This window comes from Lithobates pipiens, unplaced genomic scaffold (genome assembly GCF_037356315.1).
Source record: "Lithobates pipiens isolate NorthernLeopardFrog02 unplaced genomic scaffold, aLitPip1_a1.2 Scaffold_8, whole genome shotgun sequence".
NCBI lineage: Eukaryota > Metazoa > Chordata > Amphibia > Anura > Ranidae > Lithobates > Lithobates pipiens.
Genome location: NW_027507903.1, coordinates 190464772 through 190477666, shown reverse-complemented (window position 1 = coordinate 190477666; position 12895 = coordinate 190464772).

Genomic DNA, 12895 nt, shown 5'->3' with positions numbered 1-12895 from the left:
AGGAACACTGCATTTCATAAAAAGAACATTATACCAACAGTAAAATATGGTGGTGGTAGTGTGATGGTCTGAGGCTGTTTTGCTGCTTCAGGACCTGGAAGACTTGCCGTGATAAAAGGAACTATGAATTCTGCTGTCTACCAAGAGATCCTGAAGGAGAATGTCCGACCATCTGTTCGTGTACTCAAGCTGAAATGAACTTGGGTTCTGCAGCAGGACAATGATCCTAAACACACCAGCAAGTCCACCACCGAATGGCTGAAGAAAAACAAAATGAAGACTTTGGATTGGCCTAGCCAAAGTCCTGACCTGAATCCTATTGAGATGTTGTGGTATGACCTTAAAAAGGCTGTTCATGCTCGAAAACCCTCTAATGTAACTGAACTAGGACAATTCTGCAAAGATGAGTGGGCCAAAATTCCTCCATGACGCTGTAAAAGCCTCATTGCACGTTATCGCAAACGCTTGGTTGCAGTTGTTGCTGCTACGGGTGGCCCAACCAGTTATTAGGTTTAGGGGGCAATCACTTTTTCACACAGGGCCATGATGGTTTGGATTTTTTTTCACCTTTAATAATAAACACCTTCATTTACCAATTGCATTTTGTGTTTACTTGTGTTGTCCTTGACTATTGTTTAAATTGGTTTGATGTTCCGAAACACTTAAGTGTGACAAACATGCAAAGGAACAGGAAATGAGGAAGGGGGCAAACACTTTTTCACACCACTGTATATACCCTGATTAAGACCAAGACTCAGACATGGGCCAGACTACCCCTGGGTGTTATGGGACGCATCGGTCTAGTCAAAATGATACTCCTCCCCAAGATACTTTACCTGGTGTGGCATGATCCCTTATACATTAGACATGTGCGCTTCGTTTCGTACGAATCGCAAATTCGTACGAATTTACCAAAATTCGTACGTTTGGGAGGATCCAAAATACGAATTGCTGTGCGTCCGAATTCTGTACGGAATACGAACTTTTGTTTATGAATTCCGGATTTCGGACGACGACTCAGTCATTATGCTTATTATGAATTGCGAAAGACTTCTGTAATAGAAGTCAATGTAAGTTGCCTGAAGACATCAGTGAAGGACTTTCCTCCTCTCTGGGCAGGCTGCCAAGAAAAGATCAAAGTGATACAATGTTTCTTCTTCAATGGGCTGAACTCCCTGTGTAGAAGTCCTCAGTTTAACCATTTAAAGACTAAATCTTTTCTGCCACTTGTTGCTTACAAGTAAAAATCCAGTATTTTCTAGTAGAAAATCACTCAGAAGCCCCAAAAATTATATAAATTTTTTTAGCAGATACCCTAGGGAATAAAATAGCAGTTGTTGCAATATTTTATGTGACGCGCTATTTGCGCAGAGGTCTTTCAAACGCAAGTTAGCCCTTTTTTTTTCGGTCGACCTCTAGAGAGCACTGACATTAGCAGCGTGACATACAGCAATGACACCTGCACCGTGATAGAGTGATCTGACACCAGCACCGTGATAGAGAGCACTGACATCAGCAGCGTGACATAAAGCACTGACACCAGCACCGTGATATACAGCACTGACACCAGCACCGTGATATACAGCACTGACACCTGCACCGTAAGCAGCCCCAGGAGGAAGTCAGCATAGCACAGGGATGGTGGGAGCCCCTCATAATAAGCAGCCCCAGGAGGAAGTCAGCACATCACAGGGATGGTGAACTGTACAAACCTACAGGTCATATTTTCAGCCACAAAATAATTACTAGCTGTGCACACATAGTCCCACCACATGGCCAATGATATAACACAGGGTAGGCAAAGAAGAGGGTGCAGGAGATGATCACCAGCAACCAGCACCATGATATAGAGCACTGACACCTGCACCGTGATAGAGTGATCTGACACCAGCACCATGACATAACACATGTATGGGGTGAATCTGGGATCGACAACTACAAGCATTCTTTTTTTATATGTGAAATTCTGAAAATTCAGGAATATTGAGACAATGGAGGCGAGGGAAGGTGAGGGTAGGCAAAGAAGAGGGTGCAGGAGATGATCACCAGCACCGTGATATAGAGCACTGACACCTGCACCATGATAGAGTGATCTGACACCAGCACCGTGACATAACACATGTATGAGGTGAATCTGGGATCGACAACTACAAGCATTCTTTTTTTATATGTGAAATTCTGAAAATTCAGGAATCTTGAGACAATGGAGGCGAGGGAAGGTGAGGGTAGGCAAAGAAGAGGGTGCAGGAGATGATCACCAGCACCAGCACCGTGATATAGAGCACTGACACCTAAAAACGTAAAACCCCAGAGACCCACTCCCACACCCTTGTGTGGTTTAGCACACAATTACCCGAATTATTGTCCATTCCAGACCCCACTGTATAGATAAAACATGGGATTTTATATACATATCAGATTATGACCCCTACAGGAATCAAAACGTTCCAAACATTAAAGGACAAATTCACCATTTCTAATCACCTCCCATTTCGATATCTCCAACTCCGCCACGCCATACAATCCCAGTTCACAGGCTCCAACCCATCCTTAAACACCCCTTATATAGTGGAAACAGTACTAGGTACAGAGCCATCTAAACTAATCTCCACCCTCTACTCCACCATCCGCCTCCCTAGCACCACAGCTCTAGCTTATGCAGCCAAGACTAGATGGGAGACAGATGTTGGAACAATTGAGGATGAGGACTGGGATGAAATCTTAGAGGACGTTAAAAAGGTCTCCCCCAGGTTGTCCGACCATCTCACACAGCTGTATATTATACGCAGGACATATCTGACACCCCAGATGATAGCCTGTTTCAAACCCACATATAATCCAGGGCACTGCCTATGCAATCAAATCCCTGGTTCGTTCTATCACCTAATATGGACCTGCCCAATTATCCAAACATACTGGAAACACGTGATCTGCTTTCTCCATGATCAAATGGGCTCACCTATCACCCTGGAGCCAAAGATATGCCTGCTTGGTCTACTTCTGGACTTAGACATTGACATGTCCTTGGGTACCTTTCTAAACGAGATGCTATTTGTTGCTAGAAAGGCAGTGGCCTGCACATGGATGCAAACCTTGCCCCCTACGATACAGAGTTGGAAAAAAGAGATCAATGACACTCTCCCATATAAGAAACTGATCTACACACATAGAGGTTGTCCACTTCAAGTAAGTATGAGAAGGTGTGGGGCAGATGGTTGATGGATGGGGAAACGTGCTACCTCCCTGCTGTTGTAAAATATCTGAATTCATAATCCCTTGACCTTACAATGGAAAAATCTTAGTTTTACAACCACCTGATATTTGGCACCATGATTAACAAATGATTCATTATGATGATGTATGTACTGTAGTCTATATAAAGATTTCTTGTAATTTTATATGTACCATGCCTATATTTTTTTTCAATAAAGTTGGTTTTTCCAATAAAAAAACAAAAACAAAACACTACATTCCCTAAATCCCCTCTCATCCCATTACTCCCCCAAAATTAAAATATAGACTTCCGGTATGTGTCTGATTTAAATTGGCTAGTGTTAGAACAGTACGTGAGCACTTGAGCAGATAGCAAATAGAAAGAGCTCTACAGTGTGGGATTTTTTTAAATGTGTCTTCTGCTGACATCACCTTTGTGGTCTACAGCCATGCTAAAAGTACCAGCCATTTGAGTAACACATGCAGGAGAAAACACATGACTTTGCACTGCAGAGCTTGGCGGGTGCAGCACCACAGTGCTAGAAGTTGGCAAGAAAAGGCATATCCCCCTCCCCCTTATGGTTCCTCACTTTCTGTATTTTCCTCCCTCTCCAACATTCTTCTTTTGCATTGTCATAACATATGTGGCCTCTAGTGACAGGGAGAGATGTCTTACAATGGGTTTCATAGGCTTATTATATGCCATATCAAGTGGGGAAGAGGAGGGTCAAGCAAAGGCTTTTTCCAAAGTTTTATTGCAAGGGTTAAGTTACTTGTTCCATTGATTGTGTTAACATAAACTTTGTGTAACACTGACCCCCGAAGGAGCTGCTGGTTTTGTTGGGCTTACCATTACCTTCTTGACCTCGCCTCCGTCTAGGGGTTCCCGTGGTAGATGGCCCAAAGAAATGCAGAAACTGACACTGGATCCTCTTTTGGGTTATTTATTTTAGAAGATAACACAGTTTCTTAATAAAAGGTAGAGAGTTAGAAAGGAAGTTCAAGTACTTTTGGAACTGCAAAATCCAGAGAATAAACATTTCACAGCTGGATTCTCACAACCTCCGGATAGACCTCCTCTCACTTGGCCTAGCAGCCGGCAGGGTGTTAAGTAAAGTCTCTGCCATAGACTTGAATGTAGAACACTTGAGAATTAAAAGTCTCTGCCACGGACTTGGATGTAGAACTGTCATGGTCGTCTCCGGAATCCAGTGGCTTATGGAAGGCCTACCCATGGAATCCCCACGTTGAGAGTTAACAGGTATCCATGGGCGCGAACGGACGCACGCGGGTGCGTGTAGGTATGAACGGGCGCACGCGGGTGCGCGATGTTGCGAACGAGCGCACGCGGGTGCGCGATGGTATGAACTGGCGCACGCGGGTGCGCGGGGTCACGAACGGCTGCACGGTTTCACGCGGGCGCGCGCAGGCACGCAGTGCGACCGTTCTTGGCGCCCAAAGGGCTACTTAAGGAATCTGTTACAGTGCCTCTGTGCTGTCCAGTCTACAGCGTGTCCGGTTACTCTGTCTCCTGCTTACCTGATTGTTCCTGTTCCTTGTTACCCGGCCTGTTCCTGACGACGCCTGCTTGCTGCCAGCCTTTGACCTTCGGACTGTTTGACCACGCTTCTGCCTTCTCCTGTGTACCGTTGCTGCCCGCCTGTTACCGACCCGGCTTGTACCTTAACCTCGCTTCTTCTGCCAGCTGTTCCAGTCTAACCACCTGTGCCTGCTGTTGTCTGCCGCCTGCCTGCCAGCTGTTCCAGTCTGACCACCTGTGCCTGCTGTTGCCTGCCGCCTGCCTGCCAGCTGTTACAGTCTGACCACCTGTGCCTGCTGTTGTCTGCTGCCTGCCTGCCAGCTGTTCCAGTCCGACCACCTGTGCCTGCTGCTGTCTGCTGCCTGCCTGCCAGCTGTTCCAGTCTGACCACCTGTGCCCGCTGCCGGCTGCTGCCTGCCTACCAGCTGTTCCAGGCTGACCACCTGTGCCTGCCGTTGTCTGCTGTCAGCTCCAGGGCCGGTTCTACTCTTCACCAGCTTGGCACTTGTGCCCTCTGAACTCTAGAATTCCTGTCCCCACTTCCAGGGATTCTCAAGCCAGAGGCTTACGAGAGGCCGCTCCCTGCACTCTGGGCTCCCTCCACCAGGTACGTGACAAGAACACTTGAAAAGCAAAAGTCTCTGCCACAGACTTAGATGTAACTGAGGGACGTAGATAAATTTAGAGAACTATGATATGGTACCAGTATCTCCCAGCCGGTCTGGCGATACCATATGAATATAGATCCACAAAGTGTCCTTCAACTGAGCCTCCAGGCTCCTTCTGAGAAACCAGCCTTATGCATGGCCTTCTCCTGAAGTGTCCTCCTCTGGATGCTTCTCCAGTTGCTGGGTCTCTCCCTAGATGAGACAGCACCAGACCACCTTTGAATCATTATGGCCTCATATCCATTCAGGCCTGTCCCTGCAGTTGCTTTGCCTTGGGCTATCCAGCCCCGAGACTCGGAATTCCATGGATCCCCACCCCATGCCAGGAGGGCCATGGAGGCTGGTCAGGAGAACCAGGACTGAACAGACAGAAAATCTCTTCTGGACCGGAACCCAGAAGCACATGATCGCAGTACCTTAAATACCACCTCCCAGAATGCACAGCAGGAAAAACACTCCCACCAGGCTGGTTCCGAGACAAGGATGGTACTCAATACACCCAACTAGACTGCATTCTACCACTTGCTGGAGGTGACACCGACACCTGCAGCCAAAGAGAACCCAGTGCAATCCAGCTAGACTGGCAGTGAAACCATAATTTGGCAAAATTAGCCCTAAAACCCAACTGTGGCTTTAGGCATATTAATTTTCAAAAACATATAGCCTGTGCTCGTCAGGAGCTGGTGCTACATTTGCATGGATGCTAACACTAATTTGAGTCCTAGGGAGAAATCCCCAGTGTGCTACGTGGGGTCAGTAGAAGGAAAACAGCTGTCAGAATGAGAAGAATGGGTGCCCATGTTTTATGGACAATGCTGCATGTTCTTTGTTGGCACTGGGTACAAGCAGCTGTTAGGATGAAAAGAATTGGAAACTAGGTGTTATGGACAGCATAGGCATCGCCAGGAGGTGGCTATTGAGGCTGTAGCCCCAAATCTGGAGCCCATAGCCCAAAGTCTCTTACCGCAGGGTCCCTGCCTAACCAGCAGGTTGTGGCTGTGGCGGGCTGCATTAGAGGTGGAGTAGAGAGGCAAGTGGGCAGACGAGCAGAGATGACATCATCTCTTTCCACCTTCTCCATGCCACCACTCTTTCTCCCTCACAGCCGGGCCATTGTGGGAGCGATGTGCGGCGGGGAACAGAGAGATGACATCATCTCTCACTGCTCGCCACACATCGGCGCTTTTCCACCCTCACAGTGCAGGCCTCTTCAATGTCGGAGGGGCAGCGAGAAGCAGAGAGATTACATTATCTCTCATTGCCCTCCCCGCATCTCCACTCTCCCGCCCTCACTAAATGGACAAGGGCTGCTAGCCTGCCACCAATGCAGCGACAATGCACATTTGGTGGCACTGGTTGGCATGGCAAGTGACAATCCATATCAGTTGGCAAGTGACAATCTGCATCAGGTGGCAGGTGACGTGGGAAGTGACAATCTGCATCAGGTGGCAGGTGTTGTGGCTAGTGACAATCTGCAAATGGTGGCAAGTGACAATCTGTAAATGGTGGCATGTGATGTGCCAAGTGACAATCTGCAAATGGTGGCAAGTGACGTGACAAGTGACGTGGCAAGGGACAATCTGCAAATGGCGGCAGGTGACATGGCAAGTGACAATGTGCAAATGGTGGAAGGTGACGTGTTAAGTGAAAATCTGCAAATGGTGGCAGGTGGTGTGGCAAGTGACAATCCACTTCTGGTGGCAGGCAACATGGCAAGTGACAATCCACATCTAGTGGCAGGTGAAGCTGTAGCCCAAAATCTGGAGCCCATAGCCCCAAGTCTCTTGCCGCAGGGTCCCTGCCTAACCAGCGGGTTGTGGCTGCGGCAGGCTGCATTAGAGGTGGAGTAGAGAGACGAGTGGGCAGACGAGCAGAGATGACATCATCTCTTTCCACCTTCTCCATGTCACCACTCTTTCACCCTCACAGCAGGGCCATTGTGGGAGCGATGTGCGGTGGGGAGCAGAGAGATGACATCATCTCTCACTGCTCGCCACACATCGGCGCTTTTCCACCCTCACAGCGCAGGCCTCTTCAATGTCGGAGGTGCAGCAAGAAGCAGAGAGATTACATTATCTTTCATTGCCCTCCCCGCATCTCCACTCTCCCGCCCTCACTAAATGGACCAGGGCTGCTAGCCTGCCACCAATGCAGCGACATTGCACATTTGGTGGCACTGGTTGGCATGGCAAGTGACAATCCATATCAGTTGGCAAGTGACAACCCACATCTAGTGGCAAGTGACATGGGAAGTGGCAATCTGCATCAGGTGGCAGGTGACGTGGCTAGTGACAATCTGCAAATGGTGGCAAGTGACAATCTGCAAATGGTGGCATGTGATGTGCCAAGTGACAATCTGCAAATGGTGGCAGGTGACTTGACAAGTGACGTGGCAAGGGACAATCTGAAAATGGTGGCAGGTGACATGGCAAGTGACAATGTTCAAATGGTGGAAGGTGACGTGGCAAGTGAAAATCTTCAAATGGTGGCAGTTGACGTGGCAATCTGCAAATGGTGGCAGGTGATGTGGCAAGTGACAATCCACCTCTGGTGGCAGGCAACATGGCAGGTGACAATCCACATCTAGTGGCAGGTGACGGTGGCAAGTTTAAAAAGCTGCATCTTATGACAGGCGACGGTGGCAACTGACATACGGCATCTGGTGGCAGGAGATGTGGCAAGTGACACGCCCAGGGCCCCCACTGATTCTGCATTATGGTAAGTTGAACCACTTCATTATAAATTAGAATGTAATAATAGAAACAATGCTCTTCGATTACCCTGACACAATATCAACCATGGTGCTATGATGATTGAAATGCCAACACCAGCCTTTGTTTTCGAAAAAAATTGCTTACCACCAGTGTGCCCTCGCCCCGGGCCTGCAAAAAGGTTGGTGACTGCTGCTGTGAGTTCTAGCCCCAGATCTTTTGCATAAGTAAGAACACCCCTAATGGACGGTGCTGTGTTTTCTGTGCTGGAACTAAGTAAGGGGAGCAGATCGAAAAGTGGATCATCTGCTGGTTTTACGGTCCCTTGGCACCCGTGTGAAAAAGCCCTAAGAGGAGAGATAGAAAGAGAGAGAGAAAGAGAAGACAATCAAATGCACCTGGATTTAAAAGTGCCAGGATTTTTCTTAGCTGTTAAGACCAACAATAAAAGTACATGCTCCAAATTTCTCTTGATTTTTTTGTAAACTAATCTGTATAGAGTCAAAGCACATCCAATCAATTATAAAGTGATCAGCTGTGCACAAGATCTTCTACGAGTGTCTTATGCCCTGTACACACAACCAGTTTTCCTGTCGGAAAATAAACTCTGAAGGTTTTTCTGATGGAGTTCCGCTGAAACTGTCTTGTACACACAATCACACCAAAGTTCGTCCGTCAAGAACATGGTGACGTACAACACATACGACGGGACTAGAAAAAGGACGTTCAATAGCCAGTAGCCAATAGCTTCCATCTCGTACTTGCTTCAGAGCATGCGTCGTTTTTGGTCCGTCAGAACAGCATGCAGATGAGCAGTTTTCCAGATAGGAATTGGTTTTGTCAGAAATATTTAAAACATGTTCTATTTCTAGGTCCGTCAGAATTTTCTAAAACAAAAAGCCAGATGAGGCATACACACGATCGGAATATACGATGAAAAGCTTCCGTCTGACTTTTTCTGTCGGACATTCTGCTCGGCTGTATGCAGCATTAGTATAGGTCTTCAAAAGGACTTGAAATTATTTCCCTGTGCCCTGTCTCCAACCCTCAGTATACCATGTGAACGGCATTCTGACAGTTCCCTAAAGACGCAGGCAGAACTATGCTAACTCATTACAAGAGCTAATTGCAAGTCTTCCAATTTGTTCGCAAGAGTCCTTGTGACATTTTACATATCTGGACCTCAGGGCATTTCGGACATTTTGCCAATGGTTCATCTTTAGCATTACGAAGTGCCCCCCTTGCCACGATTAGATGAATTTAAAGGAAATTGGCAAATAAAAATGTCTATGACCCTTATAATCTCCAGTAGTGCAATGAAAAATTCCTATTTGCCTGTGTACAATCATGTGAAGGTACTGCGCAGCAATTACTTTCAGCTGTATAGCCATCTGTTTTTTATCTTGGCACTTTCAGAGAGATTTCAGCAAAAAAAAAAAAAAAAAAATACAAATATTTTTGTCTAATGCACTGCCAAATGTGCAGATTTTCTTGACTGAGAAAAAAGGCAGATCCCACCTGCTCATCATCTTTAGAAATTCTTAGCTCATTTATTTCAACAGACACCACACTTATGATGTATATGCAAAATAATTGCATGGTCCATGAAATTCTTCAATTAGCAAAGATAATAAAGCAGTTTTAGCAAAGAAACCACAGTGCCTGGTTCCTCACCAGATCAGAGATTTCTTTTGAGCTGTAGATACAAATATGTTTTCCGAAATACACAGATTTAGTGATTTTCATGAAACATCAATATGGATTTTAGTCACTTTCTCATTCATCTGTCTGACTTGTCTTGTAGGAAGAGATACTGTCACTACCATATACAACATTTTGAGCACACAGTCTATTACTGTTTGAGGGATTGATGCATATGTCATCCGTGTAAGGTTCAGCTGCCAGTTTCCAGTTCATTCTAGCTATTCTCTGAAAAATCTGATATCGAAAGATACAGAATTTCCATGTTGTTTAAAATATGTGTTTTAAAGTAAGACAAAACTTATAAAATGGATGTTAGAAAGAGGTTGGTGAATCTCCCATTGCGTTCCACTTACAGATAATACAGCAATCGTCAGCTCAGTCAGAAATTTGTATGCTGCTGTTTTCAGCTAAAAAAAAAAAATCCCATAATGCACCTATCATCAGCTTGGTCAGTCATTTGCATGCTGCTATTTTCCGATTTTAACTTTGCAGATGTGAAAAGCAATTGGTGCTCTATAGGTGAAAAAACACATCATTTAAATAATAATACCTTAGCATCCTTTTAGAAGGCTATCCTCTGAGAGAGATTTGTGAACATTTTAGGTCTATTGGCAGGCGAACATAAATGAACAAGCATCTGTTTTACATCATTTTACTTTTGATGTCATGTTTATGCCAGAAAGAAAAGAAAATGCAAACAATTTCTGTATTGTTTTCAGTAATTAGAATTAGTAAAATAAAAACACATAGACTTATGCCCTGACGAAGGGGTCCTGCGTGGCTCCGAAACGTGGCACTTTCTTTTGTGATGTGAATCTTTCCATTAAACCTTTTGGACGAAAAATTGCCGATCCATGGTGTGTGGGGAAATATGTACGCTCGTTTGATGTTTCCAGGACCCAACTGGTAATCGCTGCAGCATCCACCATTTTATGAGCCACAGACAGGGCTCAAGTCAAGCGGGAACGCAAGGGAACGGAGTTCCTGTACTTTTTCCACAACAGGAGCTCAGTTCCCATTACCAGCCGTGTCCTACAAGACTTTGAAGTATGCGAGCTGTGTGGTAGGTGCTACACCAGCAGCTGCCGACACAGCTCGCAATAGTAAGTGATGCACACCTGACCATTCAGGCATTGCCAGTAGGGGGCCCCATGAAAGCTTCCGCTTCGATCTACCTGTCAATTACAGCTAGCTGACGGGTAGATCAGGTCTAGGTCTAGCTGATGGGTAGATCAGCTATTCTGCTCACAGGACATGCAGGGAGAGAGGTGAGCTGAGGGAGGAGCATCAGTTTGGGGTGGTAAGCTGAGCACAATACCTGGCAAAGTTTAATGCCAGGAGGGATGTTTATGTGGAAATATGTGAAGGGTTGGAATAGCAGTTGGAGCCCTGCAGAGTTTGCAGCCCCCCAAGCTAACATACATCTCCTAAGCAGGAACACATCACTATCTCCCCAAGCATTCTGTCCAGATAATGTGCAGTTAATTTATGACCTTTCCATTTAACCCTGTGTTATCCAAACTCTGTTCAATGAAAAGGGTAAACTCACCACATAAACACTCTATATACAAAATAAATTTCCCCAATAAAGATCAGAAAATGATGTTCAAATTTGCATGGAAGTACAATTGAATGAATGCTGATTATTCAGATAATTACTGTATTTATGTTTATTGAGGATTGTTTTTTTTAATGTACTAATAGTTAAGCTTCATACACACAATACGAAAATTGGATGAAAAATACCACTTTTGAAGTGTTCGTGCATATGAGCGTATCATTATTTATTTGTTTTTTTTGGTGGGGGAGTGGATCTTGGGTGGGAGTTCCCACACTTTTTTCCTCAGGACTTGACCCCTAGCCACAGATACCAGGAACTTGTGTGATAGGAATATCGATTTGACTGTACACACAGTCGGACATTACAAAGACAAAATCCATCTGATTTTTTCCAACAGAATTTTGGACCAAACTTGTCTTGCATACACACGGTCGCACAAAGTTGTCGGAAAATCCGATCGTTCAGAACGCGGCTACATAGAACATGTACAACGGGACTATAAAGAGGCCAGTAGCCAATAGCTTCCGTCACGTCATTTATTCTGAGTAAGGATGAGCTCAGGCATGTTCGCATTGAACACGTGCAGATCCTGCCAGGAAATGGGCACAGCGCTGTGCTAATTACAGGCAGTGGGACATTGCCCCGATGTGCGGCTGCAGATATCGGGCATTGTCTCACTGCCTGTGATTAGCTCAGTGCTGCGCCCACTTCCTGGCGGGCTCTGCACGTGTTCCATGCGAACACGCCTGAGCTCATCCTTAATTCTGAGCATGCATGGCACTTTGTGCGTCGGAATTGTCTACACACGATCGGAATTTAAACGATTGGAATTTGTTGTCGGAAAATTTTAGATCCACATCTCAAACTTTGTGTGTCGGAATTTCCAACAACACAATCCGATCGCACATTTTCCGTCTGCAAGTCTGACCGCGTGTACAGGGCATAACATTAAGCTTCTGAACAGATCCAGCTGAAAAACAGACATGTGGATCTGATTGGACCGCTTGTATGAAAAAGCAAAATATATTACTGTATTTATCGGCGTATAACACGCGCCGGCGTATAACACGCACCCCAAGTTTAGGAGGGAATTTTAAGGAAAGAAACTTTTAGGAGGGAAGTTTAAGGGGAAAAAAAAAACAACTTACATTTATATGCCCATCGGTGTCATCTGCAGCCTTGTCCACCAATGCAGCCTTGTCCATCATTGCAGCCTTATGCAGCCTTGTCCATCATTGCAGCCTTATGCAGCCTTGTCCACCATTGCAGCCTTATGCAGCCTTGTCCACCATTGCAGTCTTGTCCCCCATTGCAGCCTTATTCAGTCTTGTCCCCCATTGCAGCCTTATGCAGTCTTGTCCCCTATTGCAGCCGTGTCTATTTCATTTGCTATTTGTATTTTTAATATATAAAATATTTTAAATGTCGCCGCTGAGATACAGAGCCGGATGTGTATCTCGGTGGCGTGCGGTAGTTCTCGGCGGGCCTCCGGCCGCCT